This window comes from Prionailurus bengalensis, chromosome A1 (assembly GCF_016509475.1).
Source record: "Prionailurus bengalensis isolate Pbe53 chromosome A1, Fcat_Pben_1.1_paternal_pri, whole genome shotgun sequence".
Lineage (NCBI taxonomy): Eukaryota > Metazoa > Chordata > Mammalia > Carnivora > Felidae > Prionailurus > Prionailurus bengalensis.
This window is the reverse complement of record NC_057343.1, coordinates 142,977,498-142,999,552: the sequence shown is the minus strand read 5'-3', so window position 1 is coordinate 142,999,552 and position 22,055 is coordinate 142,977,498. Positions and strand designations below refer to the sequence as shown.

The following is a 22,055-nucleotide window of genomic DNA, read 5'->3' as shown; positions in this document are numbered from 1 at the left end:
CTTTCCCCATAGACAATTTTTTTAACTTGTTTTATTTTTTATTTTTTTTTTTTAATTTACATCCAAATTAGTTAGCATATAGTACAACAATGATTTCAGGAGTAGATTCCTTAGTGCCTCTTACCCATTTAGCCCATCCCCCCTCCCACAACCCCTCCTGTAGCCCTCAGTTTGTTCTCCATATTTATGAGTCTCTTCTGTTTGGTCCCCCTCCCTGTTTTTATATTATTTTTGTTTCCCTTCCCTTATGTTCATCTGTTTTGTTTCAAAGTCCTCATATGAGTGAAGTCATGTGATTTTTGTCTTTCTGTCACTGACGAATTTCACTAGCATAATACCCTCCAGTTCCATCCACGTAGTTACAAATGGCAAGATTTCATTCTTTTTGATTGCCGAGTAATACTCCATTGTATATATATACCACATCTTCTTTATCCATTCATCCATTGATGGACATTTGGGCTCCTTCCATACTTTGGCTATTGTTGATAGTGCTGCTATAAACATGGGGGTGCATGTGTCCCTTCGAAACCGCACACCGGAATGCCTTGGATAAATGCCTAGTAGTGCAATTGCTGGGTTGTAGGGTAGTTCTATTTTTTAGTTTTTTGAGGAACCTCCATACTGTTTTCCAGAGTGGCTGCACCAGCTTGCATTCCTATCCCCATATAAAATTTTAAAGTGTTGCTCCATCTTATGAATAATTGACTGTCCTCCTTAAATTCAAGTTGGGGACCAGGGCAATACATAAGTAAATACACCTAGGTAATTGTGGGAGAGTTAACAGTTACTTTTGTCATTCATGCTTCTACTCCATACCACCATCATCATAATTGCCAAACATTTATTGAGTGGCTTCACTGTTTAGCCTCTGTTCTTGAGTTAGGAGACATGAACCAGCATTATAATAGTAATAATAACAGTAGTAACACCTTATATTTTTATATTACTTTTATTTTCTATGGCTTTCTGGCATCCACCCCATATACCTCAAGATTTCATAAGTCTCCCAGTCTTCATAGTAACATACTAGTCCTGTCTTCTGTCCTGCCTGCTAAACCTTGGTGACAATCAAGTCTAAATTCTTTCTGTTCAAAACCACTCATTGTCTCTAGACTTTGAGCCTCGTTTTTTCCTTCCTTACACCCCACGCTGCAGAGATCTCCAGGTCCTTCTTAACCCAGGCCTCTTTTGGCTTGATTATTGGCACTAAATGCATATAAGACTCTAGTGTTCCATGGGTATGGATGGCCTTTTCACCCATCTAATTTTGTATCCTCTTACTTTCTTATCCATATACTCGTACTTTCACTTGTTTTGGATCCCATCTTCAATTTTTACAGGACTCCATGCCTACATACTTGTACTATTGCTTCATTTTTTTTTTAAGTTTATTTATTTTGAGAGAGAGAGAGCAAGAGAGAGAGAGAGTGTGTGCACAAGTGGGGGAGGGGCAGAGAGAGAGAGAAAGAGAGAGAGGAAAGAGAATCCCAAGCAGGCTCTGAACTCCCAGCGCAGAGCCTGATGGGGAGCTCAAACTCATAAACTGTGAGATCATGACCTGAGCTCAAGTTGGATGCCCAACTGACTGACCCATCCAGGTGCCCCTATTTCTCCGTTTTTCTAAGTTCTCTTATGGTCCAATATGTGTAATTGTCTATATAGGGTATCTTTGTTTTCAAAATAGAGAAATAGTTCCCATGTTATCTGAGTTCATGGGTGCTATTCCCTCATACTTCCTTGGTTTTGGAACTTTGGGACTTGTACCTTTGTTCTTTGAAAACAGTTTTCTGTTGGTCATGTATCCAGGTATCAGTTTGCAAAACATTTTTTATTCCCCCTCCCCCCCTCCCCCCCAGCCAAGGACACAGTTTTATTAGTGACTTACATTAAGATGCAATGTCTGCTAAATCATAAAATCTACTTTAAAAATGTATTGACTCGTTTATACTCCTTTCCTTCCCCTTATGTATTGACATGTTTCAAATAGTGATATTGAAACAAATTCAAAACAGGATCATTACAACATGTGGCAAATAACTTATTTGCATAACAGTGTTCTCATTTAAACTGATGCTTTAATGTGTTAAATTTTATTGATGAAAATACTACATTCACATATTTCATAAAACCAGAGCTAAGAGGGCCTTAGAAAATTTCTAGTTGAGGTTTCAGAATGCTAACACTAAGAAAAAAAGTTAGTACTTGCTAGTGTCAAATGGAATAAGGGGTACTACAGGATATTAAAGGGGACAATGGTCAGTGAAGGCTGGAGCTGCTGGAGAGCGCTTTGATTTGGGCATATACACAAGGAACGATGAAGAGTGTTCTTTTTTTTTTTTAATATTTTATTTTTAACTTAATTTCCACACCCAATGTCGGACTCTAATTCACAGCCCTGAGTTTAAAGATGAAGAGGATGAAGAGTATTCTTAGGAGGATATATGCCAAGAACAAAGGTAAAATATTGTGCCTTTTTTTTCTGGCAACAGTGAGTGAACCAGTGTGGATAAAGAGCCGAGTTCCTGGAAAGGAGCAGTGGAAAATGAGATTTGAGAAGTAGTTGCTAGAGTATGAAGAAAATTGGAATTTCACTTCCTTTCTAAGAATAGGAGTTGATGATTACAAGTGATTACTGCAGTGGTGTTTTGGGAAGATTAATCTGGAATTGTGTGGAGAATAGATTGAAGAAAAGAAACTGGAGACAGAGGGACCAAAATGGAGATGGTTAGAAATGTCTAAGAGTAATTTGATAATAGTTTGGAATTTGTTGGTTTAAGTGGGTTTGAAGAGGAAGTAAATTGTGAGCACATTGCGAAAGGGGGAATTTATAGGTCTTACAGGGTTTGGTTGAGGGGAGGAAGGAATCACGAGGTTCAGGTTTTAACTAGAAGAATTTGGGGACTGTTGACTGAAATGGGGAAGGCTTGAGGGGACATTTGGGGAGGTGAAAGGACATTTTCACTGGTGATGTTGAAATAAACTGTTGATAGATGTTTGAGAATGTTTTGATGGCATGAGAGCAATACATTTATTTTGTCTATGACTAAATGCACTTTTCATGAGATTGAATCAAATTCTGTCAAAAATCTGCTCTTGAGATATGTTTGTGGTTATTGGAAAGGTTAATGTAACATTGGCCCCAAAATATTTGGGAATGAGAAAAAAAGGAAAACATAGCCCCTAAAGAACGTTAGCACCAAATAGTGTGAATAATTAGATTACTAAAGGAATATAAATGGCTACACTAGTAATCAAAGGAATGCAAGTACCCTTCCTACATTCATTTATAAAATAATAGTGACAACAGAGTAATTTTTGTTATATTTTTATTTGGCATGCTGAAAATGAATTTTTGTTGAAATTTTACCTAATTCTAGAAATCCAGAAGTATGGGACACTTCTGAATATATGAACTCAGAACCTTTGGGAGCAGTAATAAGAATTTTTACAAACACTTTATGTACTTTAATAAAATCAAAATAGATGACTCTTATTTAATAGTACATGTTGTAGAAATGCTAGGGATAATTAAAAGTAAATAAATTTAAAAACATATAGTTCTTATAGTTTCTGGTTATCTAATGATATCAACAATTAGAAAATAACAGATTGGTTTTCTCAAGGTGATTAGATACTTGAACAGTTCTTTAAAAAGAAAATGTGGTTACTCACTTGGAAGTCAGAGATAGTTTTTGTTTATACACACACACACACACGCACAGTGTCGTATATATTGGTAACTTGTACATTTCTTAACAAATGATTTTGGATGATAATGACCACAAATGATTTTTTCTTACTTTCTTTAGCATTCTTAGTATTTTAAAACTTCATTAATGTAGTAAAAAAATTATAAAAATATTCAATGTAATTTGGTCAGTAGTATGTTTTATATTTCAAAAATTTTTAAAGTAACATGTGGAAATAAGTTAATTTTTTGAAAATGACAGTTATAGATGACAATCTCTTCAAAAGATGGCAAAATTTAATCATGTTAATTTCGGTGATTTGCACTTTTAGATTCTATTCCTGTCAAATAGGAATTTGTAGGAGCTTTTTTTGTTGTTGTTGTTTTTAATGTTTACTTTTAAGAGAGAGAAACAGAGCACAAGCAGGGGAGGGGCAGAGAGGGAGAGGGAGAGAGAGAGAGAGAGAGCTGGAGGCACAGAATCTGAAGCAGGCTCTAGGTTCTGAGCTGTCAACATAGAGCTGGATGCACGGCTCGAACTCACAGACAGCGAGATCATGACCTGAGTGCAAGTCAGATGCTTAACCGACTGAGCCACTCAGGTGCCCCCTTTTTTTCTGTTTCAAGGCTTATATGGCCTTCATCAGGAAACGTGATTTTTAAAAAAAATTGTAAAAAATATATAACATTAAATTTACATCTTAACCACTTAAAAAATTTTTTTTAATGTTTATTCATTTTTGAGAGAGAGAGAGAGAAAGTGAGCGCGTGAGCGGGGGAGGGGCAGAGAGAGAGAGGGAGACAGAATCTGAAGCAGCTCCAGGCTCTCAGCTGTCAGCACAGAGTCTGATACAGTTCTCAAACCCACAGACTGTGAGATCATGACCTGAGCTGAAGTTGGCCCCTTAACCAACTGAGCCACCCAGGCGCCCTGTCATCTGAACCACTTTTTTTTTTTTTTTTTTTTTTTTTTTTTACATTTCTTTTATTATTTTTGAGAGGCAGAGAGAGACAGAGCAGAGAGGCAGGGGCAGAGAGAGAGGGAGACACAGAATCTGAAGCAGGCTCCAGGCTCTGAGCTGTCAGCACAGAGCCCAACGCGGGGCTCGAACCCACGAACCGTGAGATCACAACCTGAGCTGAAGTCAGACATTCAACTGACTGAACCACCCAGGTGCCCCTGAACCACTTTTAAGTGTACAGTTTAGTAGTGTTAAGTGTATTCACACTATCATATAATAGATCTCTGCAACTTTTACATCTTGTAACTCTGCCATGTGACTTTTAAAAACTGAATTTTTTACTGAGATTTTTAAGTGCTTCAGGGACAAAGCTTATCTAAGGTAGAGATTGCATATTGGTTTCCTCAATTCCCTACACAGAAGGCTGATCCAAGCTCATCAGATGGAAAACTTGCCTTCTGTGGCCTTGGAAAATTGTGTGTGTGGGGTTTTTTTTTTTGTTTAAGAATTTAAAAATTAATCTAGCTTTGAGTTGGCATATCTTATTAACACAGTTGTAGAACACTTACATTTATTCTACTATAGTTTATGAATTTCTTGGAGGAAAATCTAATACTAATACACAAACTTGATGCACATACAGACTCTCTGGCATATCTGTGTTTGTGCCCATCTGTTATTGTGGCACCATGCCCGTTATTGTGGTGGCATGCCAGTAGCAGTGAGGCATGAGAGCCAACAAAGATGAATTGTTTGGATGGAATACGCTATTCTGTAATACTAATTAATTTTGAGCTGATGAATCTACATGAAATAAAGTTAACCAAATACAGTCAAAGTAATGTCAGTGAAAATAAAATTTATTTTGACTTATACGGAAGTGTATCACAGATGTTTTAGACTTCTAGTGAGAATAGTTAGAATGAGTGTTTACTATGGTTCCATGGTCAGTTTTCTTTTCATAAAAATTGTGAATTTAAGAGAAAAAATATACAATTTTCTTGTGGTAGATTGTAGATCAGAGAGGAAGTACTATGGTGTTGTAGGTTATGGATTTTATATGTATAGGATATTTATAATTCTTGAATTAAAACAAGTTGACAGCAGTGTGGTGGTAAAAGGGAAGAATGTTGAATTTCAAAACAAGACTCAAGATGAATTGCTTGCTTTGCCATTTCCTGGTTCTGTGGTAGTACAATTAAAAGTTGGGTGAGTTTATGGGGCGCCTGGGTGGCTCAGTTGGTTAAGCAGCCGACTTCGGTTCAGGTCATGATCTCACAGTCCGTGAGTTCAAGCCCTGCGTCGGGCTCTGTGCTGACAGCTCAGAGCCTGGAGCCTGTTTTGGATTCTGTGTCTCCCTCTCTCTGACCCTCCCCTGTTCATGCTCTGTCTCTCCCTGTCTCAAAAATAAATAAAACGTTAAAAAAAAAAAAAAGTTTTGTGAGTTTAGAATTTCTTATGTGTGTATAATTTTCTGCTTGTGTGTTGTCCTTACATTTTTGAGCTTCAGTTTATTTATCAAATGGGAATAATAAAGCTTCACACATGCTTCACAGAGAGTTTGTGATACTGAAATAAGATGGTGTTATAGGTTATAGAAAACAATACCATTATCAGGTAGCTAAAATGAATTATTTATGTTATAAATGCAAGGCATGTTAATGGCAAGGTAGTCAGTAATGTAGAAAATACATAGCTCTCATTCCTATACCCCCAGAGATAACCACAATGAAAAAGTTCTTAGGTATCCTTCCAGAAAATTTTTTTAAGCCAAATGATAATATATATACTGTTCTCTAATGTATCTTGCTTTTCCTTTAATACATCTTGGAGGCCTTTCCATATTAGCATCTGAGACTATTTCAGAGTTTTTAACCACTGTGTAGTATTTCCTAGTATTCCTTTTTATTTAATTAGTTATTTTGAAGAGCATTTGATTGATTTCACTTTTTACTGAGTATAAGCAATACTGTAACAGAATTTTTCGCATAGGTATGAGAATTTATCTATTTGTAATAAGAATACCTAGAAATAGAGTTGTAGGTCAAAGGTTACCACATTTTAAATTATGATAGATACTGCTGAATTACCTTCCAGATGGGTTGCACCAGTTTTATCCCTCCACCAACAGTAAAGTCTGTTTCCCTTGCACTTTTGCCAATACTGGGTACCATCCAATTTCATAATATTTGCCAATCTTATAGGGGAAAAATGTTATTACATGGAGTCTTCATAATTGTGAGTGCTGCAGTGAGTCTTTTTCCTTATATTTATTGGTTTATTCTTTCAGTAAATACTTTTAAATGTCTTTTATCCATTTCCCTGTTGGATCAACTCTTACTGATTAGTTAAGGGTTCTTCATATTTTAAGAAAATTACTCATTTTTTGGACTTAGTTTATGGCAAGTTTTTAAGTGTAAAAGTTTTAAAACCTTCTGTGTTTATTTTTTCTTTTCTCGCTTCTGAGACTCCCCCACCCTAATCCAATCTTCCCCCCACCCTAATCTTTTATAGAAAGTGGCATTTTTGGTTTACAGTGAAACAGAACTTTTCCCAGTGCCAACCGATTTTTTGTCTCAGCACATAAAAACTCAACTAGCTCAATGCTTTGTGAGATTTTCTTATTTTTATTTTTTAAAAATGTTTATTTATTTTGAGAGGGACAGAGATAGCACTGGTGGAAGAGAGAGAGAGAGAGAGAGAGAGAGAGAGAGAGTCCTAATCTGGCTCTTTGATGCCAGTGCAGAGCCTGATTGCGGGGCTCAAACTCACAAAACCCGAGATCGTGGCCCGAGCCCAAACCAAGAGTCAGTCCATACAACACCCAGTGCTCATCCCAACAGGTGCCCTCCTCAGTACCCATCACCCACCCACCTCTCCCTCCCACCCCCATCAACCCTCATTTTGTTCTGTTTTTAAGAGTCTCTTATGTTTTGGCTCCCTCCCTCTCTAACCTCTTTTTTTTTTTCTTTCCCTCCCCCATGGTATTCTGTTAAGATTCTCAGGATCCACGTAAGAGTGAAAACATATGGTATCTGTCTTTCTCTGTATGACTTATTTCACTTAGCATAACACTCTCCAGTTCCATCCACGTTGCTACAAAAGGCCATACTTCATTCTTTCTCATTGCTACATAGTATTTCACTGTATATAGAAACCACAACTTCTTTATCCATTCATCAGTTGATGGACATTTAGGCTCTCCCCATAATTTGGCTATTGTGGAAAGTGCTGCCATAAACATTGGGGTACAAGTGCCCCTATGCATCAGCACTCCTGTATCCCTTGGGTAAATTCCTAGCAGTGCTATTGCTGGGTCATAGGGTAGATCTGTTTTTAGTTTTTGGGGGAACCTCCATACTGTTTTCCAGAGCGGCTGTCCCAGTTTGCATTCCCACCAACAGTGCAAGAGGGTTCCTATTTCTCCACACCCTCGCCAGCATCTATAGTCTCCTGATTTGTTCATTTTAGCCACTCTGACTGGCGTGAGGTGATATCTGAATGTGGTTTTGATTTGTATTTCCCTGATGAAGAGTGACATTGAGCATCTTTTCATGTGCCTGTTGGCCATTTAGATATCTTCTCTAGAGAAGTGTCTATTCATGTTTTCTGCCCATTTTTTCACTGGATTATTTGTTTCTCGGGTGTGGAGTTTTGGTGAGTCCATAGATTTTGGATACCAGCCCTTTGTCTGATATGTCATTTGCAAATATCTTTTCCCATTCCGTTGGTTGCCTTTTACTGTTTTTGATTGTTTCCTTTGCAGTGCAGAAGCTTTTTATCTTCATAAGGTCCCAGTAGTTCATTTTTGCTTTTAATTCCCTTGCCTTTGGGGATGTGTCAAGTAAGAAATTGCTACGGCTGAGGTCAGAGAGGTCTTTTCCTGCTTTCTCCTCTAGGGTTTTGATGGTTTCCTGTCTCACATTCAGGTCCTTGATCCATTTTGAGTTTATTTTTGTGAATGGTGTGAGAAAGTGGTCTAGTTTCATCCTTCTGCATGAAGACATTCCTAATATCCTGAGGAAAAGGAGAACTTGCTTTCTGCTGCCTGCTAAGAAAACAAGTACCTGAGGACATTGATAAAAAGTTTGGCAAACATGGTGGTAAATGTATGGTGTCATGGTTTTTAAAACTTACATGCATGGGATGTTTAAAAAAATTTTTTAAGGTTTATTTATTTTTGAGCGAGATAGAGCATGAGCTGGGGAGGGGCAGAGAGAGAGGGAGACACAGAATGCAAAGCAGGCTCTAGGCTGTCAGCTGTCAGCACAGAGCCTGACGTGGGGCTCGAACCCACAAACTGCAAGATCATGACCTGAGCCGAAGTCAGATGCTTAGCCCACTGAGATACCCAGGTGCCCCTATGCATGGGATGTTTACTTGGAAGATGTAATCGTAGTTTTTAACCTTTATTAGGGTCATGGACTGTTTTGAGATTCCCGTGAAAGTTTGGAGTTTTTTCTGTTTCCCTCTAAGAAACATGTTTAGTGTACGGCCTATATTCATTTATCCTTTGAACTAACATGTATTGTATACATTTTGTGGGTCTGTGGGGAGTTTAGTGCTTGAGAGAAAAACCATAGCCTTCATTTATAGATCCTTTATAGGCCTTATATTGAGTTCTCATATGTCAAGTTCATTCCTGCCGTATTATCTTTGCAGAATTCCTCTGGTTAGCTCCTTCTCATCATTTGAGACCTCAGCTTAAATCATCACTTACCCATGGAAGTCTTTTGTGATCACCCAGTCTTACTTTATTACAGTAACCTATTTTAATTTTTTCAGTACTACTCTAGTCTTTCTTTGTTTTCCTTCCTTCTTCCCTCATTCCTTCTTTCCTTCTTCTGTCATTTCTGTCATGCCCCTTACTCCCACCCACCTGCATTCTCACTTAAAATGTAAGTCCCAAGAGGTCAGGGTTCCCAGTATTTTGAACTGTTCCTGGCACATGTGGATATTGAATAAATGATCTTGTGAGGCCCAGTGATGGGTGCTTCACAATGATCTCTTGAAGCTTTCATACAACCTATTTGAAATAGATACTAACGTTAAGTTTTTTCTTGGTTTTTCTCTGTTGTAGTTTACTTTCTATTATGTTGAATTCTTCTCTTATCCTTTATTTTCTTACTTGTTTTTTGAGTTTAGTTTGGTATACTTTTTCTTATTGAGAAAGAAACTTACATTTTTTAATTTATTTTTAATTAGTTAATTGTTAGAGAGAGAGAGTGAGTAAGCACAGGTTCAGGGGAAGAGAGAGAGAGAGAGAATTCCCAGCTGACTCCATGCCCAGCACAGAGCCTGACAGGGCTGGTCTCACTAATGGTGAGATCATGACCTGAGCTGAAATCAAGAGTCAGATGCTTAACACACTGAGCCACGCAGGCACTCTGGAAACTTAGATTTTGATTTGTAATCTTTCTTCTTTTATGTTGCATTCAGAAATGTATGTTTACTTCTAAATACTACTTTAGCTGCATCTCATGAATTGTTAAATGCTGCAGTATCATTACTCACTTGAATTTTTTTCTAATTTACCTAATGATTTCATTTTCTTTGGCCTGTAGGTCAAAGTGTGTTTCTTATTTTTTCCAAACGTCTGGACCTTTTCTAGTTATTTTTCTGTTATTGAATTCTTGTTACGCTGTACCACATACTCTGTATGATTGTAGACTTTTAAAAATTTGTTGATATGCGCTTGAAAAGAATGCTTATTCTGCAGTTATTCTCTATAGTGTTCTGTTCCTGTCAGGCTAAGTTGGTTGTGGTGTTTAGGTTTTTGACATCTTTAGTAAAGTTTTTGTCTGTCCTGTCACTTACTGAGAGATGTGTTAAAATTGTCAGTCATGAGTGTGGATACGTATTTTTCTTCTATTAGTTCTGTCAGCTTTTGCTTTATAGATGGAAACTATAAATTTAGAATACATATAAATTGGGTATAAATTTAGATTTGTCTTCCTTTTGAAATGATGCCCTTTTATGTTCTGGTAGCAGATCCCAGCTTTTATTTGTTTGAAAACCACTTTATTTCACCTTCAGTTTTGAAAGATATTTTCGGTGGGTATAGAATTGTATTTTGGCCTTTTTTTTTTTTTTCCCCCTTTCACCCCTTTAAAGATGTTATTCCATTGTGTTCTGCCCTCTATAATGTCTGTTGAAAAGCTGGCTATTGGTATTATTATTGGTCCTTTTAAGGCAGGGGTTATAATGCCATATATAACATGTATATATACATATATATGCATATATGTATGAACAGGCACACTATTTCTGCCTGTTAATAAAAAATAAAGTTTTGTGAGAACCTAGCCATGCCCATTTATGTATGTATTGTCTATAACTGCTTTTACTGTATAATGGTAGAATGGTAGAGATGGTGTGGCCTGTAATGCTTAAAATATTTATTGTCTGGGGGTTCCTGGCTGAATCATTTGGTAGAGTATGCAACTCTTGATCTTGGGGTTGTGAGTTTGAGCCCCATGTGTGGTGTAGAATTTACTTAAAAAGAAAAAGGGGCACCTGGTGACTTAGTCCATTAAAGGTCTGACTCTCTATTTGGGCTCAGGTCATAATCTTACTGTGAGCCTGTTGGGCTTACTCTGGGTGTGGAGCCTGCTTAAGATTCTTTTTCTCTCCCTTTGCCCCCCAACCCCCATGCTGCTGTCTTTCAACTGTAACCTCTCTAAATACATATATACATATGTACATACATAAAACAAGCTCTTAAAAAAACAAATTAAGAAAAAGTTTATCATTTGGTCCTTTACCGAAAGTATACACTGTCCTTTTCCTTAAGGAAGTGTCTTTTTTCTCTGCATACTTTTTTTTTTTTTTTTTTTTTTAAATTTTTTTTTTCAACGTTTATTTATTTTGGGGACAGAGAGAGACAGAGCATGAACGGGGGAGGGGCAGAGAGAGAGGGAGACACAGAATCGGAAACAGGCTCCAGGCTCTGAGCCATCAGCCCAGAGCCTGACGCGGGGCTTGAACTCACAGACCGCGAGATCATGACCTGGCTGAAGTCGGACGCTTAACCGACTGCGCCACCCAGGCGCCCCTCTCTGCATACTTTTAAGATTTTTCTCAATGTCTTTGATTTTCATCAGCTTGACCATGCTATGTTTAGTGTAGTTTTATGTTATTTTTCTGTTTCATCAGGTTTTTAAATATGTGGGTTTATGTCTTTCATCAGTTTGCAAAAATTCTTAGCCATTGTCACTTGAAATATTGCTTTTGTTCCTTTCTCTCTCTTTCTTTTTGGTGACTCTTCTTTTTTTTTTTTTTTTTTTTTTAGTGTTTATTTATTTCTGAGACAGAGAGAGACAGAGCATGAGTGGGGGAGGGACAGAGAGAAAGGGAGACACAGAGTCAGAAGCAGGCTCCAGGCTCTGAGCTGTCAGCACAGAGCCCGACACAGGGCTCGAATTCACAAACCGTGAGATCATGACCTGAGCCGAAGTCAGTCGCTCAGCTGACTGAACCACCCAGGCGCCCCATCTTTTTGGTGACTCTTAAGAGGTATGTTGGATATTTTGACTATGTCCCACATGTCTCTGATGGTCTGTTCTGTGGTTTTTATTCTTTTAGTTCTTAGTGCTTTAAATGTATATTTTTCTCTTGAGCTGCCTTCAAGTTCAATAATCCAGTCTTCTGTATTAATAGTCTGCTGTTAAACCAGCCTAGTGAGTTCTTAATTTCATATATGGTATTTTTCAATTCTGAATGTCCATCTGATTATCTTTTATAGATTCTATTGACATTCTCTATCATTCCATCTATTTTGTCCATTTTTTTCCTGTATTTTCCTGACTGTGTTAATTGTAGTTATTTTGTCTGTCTGATAACTATAGTATTGGAATTACCCACGGATCTGTTTTGTATTCTATTTTCTTTAAAAATTTTTTTTTGTCATTTGTTCCTGTTTTTAGCATGTCTCATAAATTTTGAGTCATATACTTGATATTTAGAATAAAAACACGGATAAAGTTCTAGATGATATTTTCATCCAAAGAGGGTGACAGGCAGATAGAGTACTATCACTTTGATCTTGTGTAAGATCAGTTTTAAGCTTTTTAAGGTCTTGTCTATTTCACTTTTTTGTAGCGGCTGCTTGTAGGCAACAGACTTGATCAATGGAGCAAGGTAAAAGGTCCTGTAGTGACCACTGAGCTGCATGTAAGCTCATTAAGTGACCCACCTTGAAATAGCATAAATAACCAATAGACCCTAAATAACCAGTGGATTACTTACAACCAGGCACAGTTACCAAAATAGGGAAAATTCGATTCTTTCCCATACCTCCTCACTCTGGCCTATAATTTGACCTCTCACCAGCACTTTGTGGCAGTCTCTTCTGTGCTGTCTGTCCTGCTTGCTGCTCTCTGGCAATGTATTAATTAAACTTCTATCTCCTTTGTTCTGCCTTGGGTGAATTCTTTCTCTACCCACACCTCCAGCCTCCACTCGGTTGGGATGCCCCACAATTTTCTTATACTACTAAGGTATATCCTTAACTCTTCTCTTGTGGCCCTTCTGTGATCTTCATTGAAATGCTGGGATGTTTACCAAGGTCTTTGTACTTGGGAGAGGCTTGAATTCAGCTTCTCTTCATAGCACCTGGTAGTTGCTGAATCCATACGCAGGTATTTAACCTCCGAACTCCTGTTTTTTGCTGGATTTCCTGGAATCTTGCCCTGTGAAAATATAGCTAAGTACCTTAAGAGATTTTTGTACCTTTTCACTGGTTCTCTCCTCTGGGATTCTGCTCTTCAAGTTCCAGTCCCTTTATTAGGTACGAACTTCAACATTTGTCTCCTCAGTCTGTTAAAACTGTCATTTCTTATTGGATTCTAGTCTCCCAAATAGCAGTTTGGGAAATATACTCAGGGAAAAAACTGGTGTGAATAAGAGCTCACTTTGTGTACTTCTCTTCTCTCTAGGATTTTGGCCCCTTTAGGTCCTGCCCGTGTTAGTTGATCTCCGGTGCTTTCAGAAAGTTAGTTATTTCTTCCAGCCTTTATAGTTATTTTCTTGTGGCAGATTTAGTTTCTTACAGAACCATGGGCAGATCTGGAAGTCCCAGCAGTATATTGTAAACGTAACAGCCAGGATGATTCTGTTACATATATTAGACCATGACTTTATTCAAAGCGCTTCAGTGGTTCCTCTTTTTCATTTAAACACCAAAGCCTTTAGTGTTATGTACGCTTTAATTGTCTCTTTTACCTTCAGGGCTTGTCCTCCTTGCTGCCTCCCCTCCCCTCCACCCCCCCCCCCCCCCAAATATCTGCATGGCTAATTCCTTTACTTGGAAATCTTTGTTGAGATGTCTCTTTATTTAGCCTACTCTGACCACCCTATTTAAAATTCCCTCCTCCTTTCCCTTTTCTCTTTTGCTGTTTTTTCCCTCATATCACCTCATGACTTAAAATTTACTCCCTTATTATGTTTGTTGTCTCTTTTGGTTATTACAATGAAAACTATACAAGGGCAAGGATTTTGGTCTTTCTGTCCATTGGTGTGTCACAAAGGCAAATGGGAAGCAGATGAGAATAGAGTACAGAATCTAACGGCAAAGGGGAGTTAAGATGGAGGCATAGTGGGTTAATTGTATTAAATGTAGAGGAATAATCTAAAAGTATTCATGGAATTTTGCATGGATTTTTAAATTAGCAAGTTATTTTTACCTTTGTGAGAGAAGTTTCAATGGAGGAATAAGAGAAAAAAAAGATTACCAAGGATTGAAGAAGTGGAGGTAGCAATTGTAGACTATTCCTTTTTTAATTTTGTGAACAATATAGGAGGAGGAGTTCATATTTACTTGGATAATTTATACTTAAATTTTTTAGGAGGTTAATAGATGGATGATTAGGTAGTGGAGTTTTCTGTTTTCACTTCTGTTTGTATTTATTAAGTGAATACTTTGTGCCAAAAACTGTACAGTGATCTGAGCGTCATCCAAGGGAAATATAAGCCCTAACTGGACTGAAAGTTCCAAAGCTTTCATATTTTGCACATAAATGTATTATGAAGGCCAATCCCTTTAGCTGCTTAGCACTAGAACAAAGTACATTCTGATTATTGTTTGCATCCGTTTTTTTTTTTCTACATACCTATTTATGTGTACAATGTAACACTTAAAAGTAGAAGCGTTTTTCATTTAAGTGGTTCTTAAAGCATGCAGAGGAGCCTGTGTAAAATTTTTTTGGCAGGGCTTGAAAAAGGCCCACCTTCCTCTCAAAATGTTAATTTGTTCTTTTGAGGACATACCTCCAACTGGAAATTGCTATTCTATATCATGTTTTCCAGTCCAACATTCCTGGATTCAATGTGTTGTTTCAGGTGTTGCTTTTTATGGTACATGAATTTTGGTGAGCGTTTTGAGGAAAAAGAAGGTAATTGTATACTCCAGTGCTTGCAAACTGATGAAAGATGAAGGGCCTTTTTTTCAGTCCATGGATGGATCTTCTGTGAAATATAATAGAAAGTAAATTAGTAGAAAAATGGAATGAAAAAAAGCATGTAAAATGCAATCCCCCTTTTTTTATATTCAAAAGATAGGACTTTATACTGTTAAATTACTCTGTCAGATTTCTAACTTTGCTTGCTCTCAGTTTCTGTACTATCTCCTCCTGCGTTAGTAACAAAAATTTGTGGATTGGTGATGGTTGTTGGACTGGATTTTCTTGGATCACACTTTCAGTAGCACAGATACACTGTACGATGCTACACAGATGTATTTTTCCCCTCTCTGTTGTTTTTAAAAGGAGTGAAAGGTTTAAATGAGTTGTGGCTCATAGACTTTTAATTTTATTTATGTATTTTTAAAGTTTATTTATTTTTTTAGTGATCTCTGCACCCAACATGGGGCTCAGACTCACGACCCTGAGATCAAGAGTTGCATGCTCTTCTGGCTGAGCCAGCTGGGTGCCTCTGGATTAAAGATTTTTTTTTTTTTTTCTTTTTAGAAAAGAGGTAACGTATACTATGTAAAAGCTCTTTTACCTCCTAAGTTCTTATATGTAACTGGGTAAAATTTTGGTTTTTGATTATGGTTGATGTTTTTTACTGGTGCTGAGAGTGACTTTCTGATAATAATAAGATTTTCTTTAATTCCAGTCACATATTTTCTTTGAAACTATAAAAAACGTATTTTGAACATGAAAGGAAAAGTTATACCACTTACCACCACAAGATGTCACTTATGTAAAAATAAAGTTGGTATCCTGGTTCTCTAAGCTGGAAAGCTACAGGTCAATAATCAGTGAAGAACTAGATAAATAAAAAAAAAAATTTTTTTTGAAACTAGCATTGATTTTTCAGCAGTCAGTGAAAATACTGCCAATGCAGCGTTATTTGAATCAACTCTTTTAATGCATAGAGAAAAGAATTTCTTAATGTCTAAGATTGATGCTGTAAGCGATACATATTAATAGGCCTCATTTGGATCCACGTAAGGAAGGAGGTAGACCTAAAGTGGTTCAGTACAAGTGTACATATTTGAGGGTAAATGAGGTATTATGGTATTAACTCCCAAATCTACTGTTTTGGTGACAAGCAAAGAGGAATTTGAGAAGAAATCTGTAATTTATATCAGGATTTTCAATAGTTTTCATGACATCTTTGTGAAGTTGAATATTACATCAGGTGGAAACAATGCTTGTGGCTTTGTTTCTGGTGGCTTTTCTTTGAACCTCAAACTATTAGCTATCTGCCCATGTTAACACAAAAGATACTTATATTTGTTGTTGAAGACTATGTTAAACATGAACAGCACAATCTTTGGCTTTAATGTTGAGATCTTGTTTTCTTTTTCTTGATTTGAAAGAGTGGGTCATTACCTAAAAATGGTTGGGAAGGGGACTTTGGCTTCTCAAGCTTAAAAGAAACAAACCAAGTTTCCAGTAGGCCATGAATAAAATTACTCCGAGGGTTTGAGGGTTTGTGTTGTCCTAAAAATTGACATTTTGTTATTCTTCATTGCTCACTTCTCTAATACTGGTGGAGAATGGTGGAAAACTCTTGGGGATAGACACTGGAGTATGAATTTTCTTTTTTCATTTGGCACATGTTTATGTGATCACATTTTCATTCTATTTATTCCCTATCTAATTACTTCAGTTTGTTTGCTTTCTTACCCCTAATAAGGTTTTTAAGCTTTTTTGGGGGGCGGGGAGGGGTTTAGATTTTTCATTTATAAAAGTATATACATGGTCGTTGAGTAAAATAGAAAACTAACAAAAAGTAGAAGGAAAAAAACCCCTCATGCAGGGTTCCATTATTTTTTCTCCCTTTTCAGTTACCTTTGCTGTGTGGAAGAGTGAGAAGTTTTAAGAAGGGATTAGGGGTGCCTGGGTGGCCCAGTCAGTTAAGTGTCGAGCTTTGAGTCAGGTCATCATGATCTCAAGGTTGGTTCCTGAATTCAAGCCCCACATCAAACTGTCTGCTGTCAGTGCAGAAACTGCTTGTGACTTTCTGTCTTCCTCGCTCTCTGCCCCTCCCCCGCGCTCTGGAAAGTAAACAAAAAAAAAGAAGGGATTCTAAATGTATTCTGGTGAATATATATAGTATTTTAATATTTGGTAGTTGAATATCATCAGATATGGTTTTTATATATTGCCTTTTCTACTAGCATATTTCTAGGTGTATGTGTAATTAATAGAGAAAAGTCTGTTTTTTAATTATTTAATTATTTTTGTATCCCACTAATGATCACCCATTGTATTTAATTTCATGAGCTGCTTGGAAAGGAACAATAATTTTTTTTTCATAATAAATTTCATTGCTTCTACTCTTTTTGGAAAGAATATATATAGTAAAAATATATATATATTGTAATGCAGTGACAGAATGTCACAGACTGTGGCTTAAAAGAAATTTATTTTCTCCCACTTTCTGGAGGCTAGAAGTCTAAGATCAAAGTGTTGGCAACTTTGATTTGTTTTGAGGCCTCTCTCTCTGGCTTGCAGATCGCCGCCTTCTTGCTGTGTTCTCACCTCATCCTCCCTTGGTCGTTGTGTGTCTGTGTCCTAATCTGCTTTTACAAAGACATCAGCCATGTTGGATTAAGTCCCACCCATATTGGCCTCATTTTCTCTTTAAAAGCTCTGTTTCCAAATACCCACATTCTTTGGGGTTAAGACTTTATAGGATTTTGGAAGGGACACAACTTAGCCTATAATAGCACCTGATTAATCATTCTTGTGAAGTCTACATTAGGCTTAAATTTGTAAAATATGCAAAATCTAAAGTAATTTTGTGTCGGGCTTTCTATTTGTAGTTAAGGAAGCTCTTCTGATCTACTGTTAGGCCTCAAGATGAGATGAAAGGGCTTCTGATACTTTCTTTTTGGTATTTGAGCTATTTCATGAAGGAGCCATGTAGAGTAAATTTGCTTTCTTTTTTTCTGCAGACTTTATTGTAAAAAGTATGAAAGATTGCTAACCATAAACTAATAACTATTGCAGGTAGTTAAAATATGTAATAGTACAGTCTTAGTTTCCTGTCAGTTTCTTAGAGTCAGTTGAGAGGATTTTCCTTTGATGTGCTAAAATAATATTCAGTGATTTTTCTCAAAATAGATGTATGCCTTGTAGGTTTCTTTGGAGAACTCAGCATTTTATTTACACATGTGAATAAAACATTATGAAAGTTTTTAATATCAACTTTATGGAGATATAATTTGCATACAATAAGTTAATATAAAGATTGTAATTTAAAAAATTTTGTAATGTTTATTATTTTGAGAAAGAGAGTGAGCGAGAGGGGAGGGAGATAGAGAATCTGAAGCAAGGTCCAGGCTCTGAGCTGACAGCACGGAGCCTGATGTGGGGCTCGAACTTGCAGACCTTGAGATCATGCCCTGAGGTGAAGTCGGACGCTTAACCCACTGAGCCACCCAGGTGCCCCTAAAGATTGTAATTAGATGTTTTGATAGATGTATGCACCTGTTCAGTCACCACCACAGTTAAGAAGATACAGAACATTTCTGTCATCTTACAGAATAAAATTTTCTTATGTTCCTCTGCTGTCCAGTTCTCACTCTACCCCATGACCCCAGGATACCACTGCTCTGCTTTCAGTCTCTACAGATTAGTTTGCATTTTCCATAATTTTAAATGACTTAAATCATGCTGTTTTGTGTCCGACTTCTTTCACTCAGAGTAATGATTTTGAGAATTCATCCACCTTGTTGCATGTATCAGTAATTAATTTGTTTTCATTGCTGGGTAGTATTCCAGTGGCTGGCCATTAAGTCACATTTAACTGATGAACATTTATATTTTTTCCAGTTTTTTACTATTATGAATAAAGCTGCTGTGAATATTCATGTAAGTCATTATGTGGAAATAATGTTTTTGTCTTTCTGGGGAGTGGAATGAGTAGGTCATACGATTCTTAAATTTTTAAGAATTGCCTAACTTTTCCAAAGTGTTGTGTTTTTTTTTTTTTACATCCCCACCAGCAATACATGAGAGTTCTAATTGCTCCAGAGCCTTGACAACATTTGTTATTGTCAGTCTCTTAATTTCAGCTGTTCTAATGGATGTGTGGTGATATCTCATTTAATATGCATTTACCTGATAATTAATGATCTTAAGTATTTTTTCATGGGCTTACTGGCATTCCTGTTCTTTTGTGAAATGTCTGTTCACATAATTTCACCCATTCATTTGTTTTTAAAAATATTTTGTTTTTAAATTCTCTCTTCACCCAATGTGGGGTTCAGACTTAAAACCCCAAGAGTGAGAGCTCCACCAGCTGAGCCAGCCAGATGCCCCTTGACCACCCATTCTTTTTTTTACCTTTTCATTTTTGATTGGCTTAACTTCTATAACGTTCCCAGTTTTCCTCAATGGTAAACTATATAGTATAATATCATAGCCAGGATGTTGACACTGATACAATCCACCATTTGTGTCCAGATTCCCCAATTTTACTTGTATTTATTTGTGTGTGTGTGTGTGTGTGTGTGTGTGTGTGTGTGTGTGTGTGAAAGAGAGAGAGAAAGAGAGAGAGATCTATTCTGTTTTGTGACTTGTGTAGTTGTCATAATAGTAAAGATACATAATGGCTCCGTCACTGCAGGAATCTCTTTTGTTGCCCTTTTATATCCTTCCTTCCCTTTCTTGTTCTTAACCCACAGCAGCCACTAATCTTTCTCCACTTCTCTAATTTTGTTATTTTTTTTAATATGAAATTTATTGTCAAATTGGTTTCCATACAACACCCAGTGCTCATACCAACAGGTGCCCTCCTCATTGCCCATCACCCACTTTCCCCTCCCTCCTATCCCCCATCAACCCTCAGTTTGTTCTCAGTTTTTAAGAGTCTCTTATAGTTTGCCTCCCTCCCTAACTTTTTCCCCCCTTCCTCCCCCATGGTCCTCTGTTAAGTTTCTCAGGATCCACATAAGAGTGAAAACATACGGCATCTGTCTTTCTCTGTATGACTTATTTCACGTAGCATAACTATCCCTTGGGTAAATTCCTAGCAGTGCTACTGCTGGGTCATAGGGTAGGTCTATTTTTAATTTTTGGAGGAACCTCCACACTGTTTTCCACAGCGGCTGCACCAGTTTGCACTCCCACCAACAGTGCAAGAGGGTTCCTGTTTCTCCACATCCTCTCCAGCATCTATAGTCTCCTGATTTGTTCACTTTGGCCACTCTGACTGGTGTGAGGTGATATCTGAGTGTGGTTTTGATTTGTATTTCCCTGATGAGGAGCGACGTTGAGCGTCTTTTCATGTGCCTGTTGGCCATCTTCAAGAGTGTTATATAAATGGAGTCATACAGTATGTAACCTTTTAGAATTAACTTTTCTCACTCAGCATATTTCTGTGGAGATTAATCAGAGTTGTCATGTGTATCAGTAGTTTATTGTTACTGCTGAGTGGTATTCCATGCTATGGATGTACCACAGTTTGTTGAAATATTCATCCATTGATGGACATCTGTGTTGTTTCCATTTTGGCTGATAGGAATAAAAGCTGCTGTGAATACTTCTGTGCAGGTTAAAAAAATTTTTTAACATTTATTAATTTATGAGAGAGTATGAGTGGGGGAGGGGCGGAGTGAGAGAGAGAGAGAGAGAGAGAGAGAGAGAGAGAGAGAGAGATACATAGGATCTGAAGCAGGTTCCAGGTTCTGAGCTGTCAGCACAGAGCTGGAAGCAGGGCTTGAACTCACAGACCTCAAGATCATGACCTGAGCTGAAGTTTATTGCTTAACCAGTTGAGCTACCCAGGTACCCCTTGTGTGCAGGTTTTGTGTATTAATTTCCATTTCCCAGGGATAAATACCCAAGAGTGAAATTACTTGGTTGTATGAGAATTCCAGGGTTCTATAAAACTGCCAAACTGCCTACTGGCTGTAACCCTTTTAAATTCCCCCCCCCACCCCCCCCGCCCCGGCAGTATATAAGTGGTCCATTTCCTCTATGACATCGCTATATCATTAGGTGTTGTTACTATTCTTTTTATTTTAGATGAGAGCCATTTTGATACATGTGTAGTGATATTTTGCTGTGGTTTTAATTTGCATTTCTCTAATAGCTAATGAAGTTGATTATCTTTAAACGTACTTTTTGGCATTTCTGTGTCTCCTTCAGTGAATTGTTTGTCGACGTCTGTATTAGTTTGCTACAACTGCCATAACAAAAAACCACAGACTGAGTGGCCTGATTAACAGAAATTTAATTCTTACTGTTCTAGAGGCTAGAAGTCTACCGTCAGACTGTAGGCATGTTTGGTTTCTCCTCAGGGCTCTCTCCTTGGCTTACATGTCTGCCTTCTCTCTGTGTCCTCACGTTGTCCTGTCCTACAATCCAGAAGTCTGACAGACTGCCTTCATTTTGTTCCTTTTCTCCCTTTTAATCCAAGCTAGCAGTGTCTCTGATACATAATCCCATTTCTGTTCCTGGCTTTTGTTATGACATCTGATTATATTCATGAGTGGTACCTGTGATCTCTTAATCAAGTAATTTTCCAGCCACACTTTTGAAAAAAGGTCTGAAGATGCATTCTTAATATTCTACAATATGGATAGGCTGAAAAATTTCCAAATCTTCAAATTCTAGTTCTTTTTGCTTAACAGTTCCTTTAGTTTATCTTTCTCATTTTACTGTAAACATCAAGGAAAAATCATGCTGTGCCTTTAATACTTTACTTAGAAATCTCCTTAGCTAAATATCCAAGTTCATCACTTTCAACTTCCACTTTTCATATGACACTGGAAGAAAATTGAGACAAGGATTGCCTTTCATCCAGTTCCTAATAACTGCTCATTTCCATCTGAAATCTCATCATAATCACTTTTAACATCATACTCCTACTAATGTATTTTATTTTGAGAGAGTGAGAGTGAGAGAGACAGAGAGAGAGAGAGGAGAGAGAGGGAGAGCAGG

At 37.4% G+C, this 22,055-nt stretch overlaps 1 protein-coding gene across 3 annotated transcripts in view; it reads left to right on the top strand.

Annotated features, from left to right (window-relative positions):
• Nucleotides 1-22,055, top strand: part of AP3B1 (adaptor related protein complex 3 subunit beta 1) — a 262,894-nt gene that overhangs the window by 15,987 nt on the left and 224,852 nt on the right. The window lies entirely within an intron of this gene.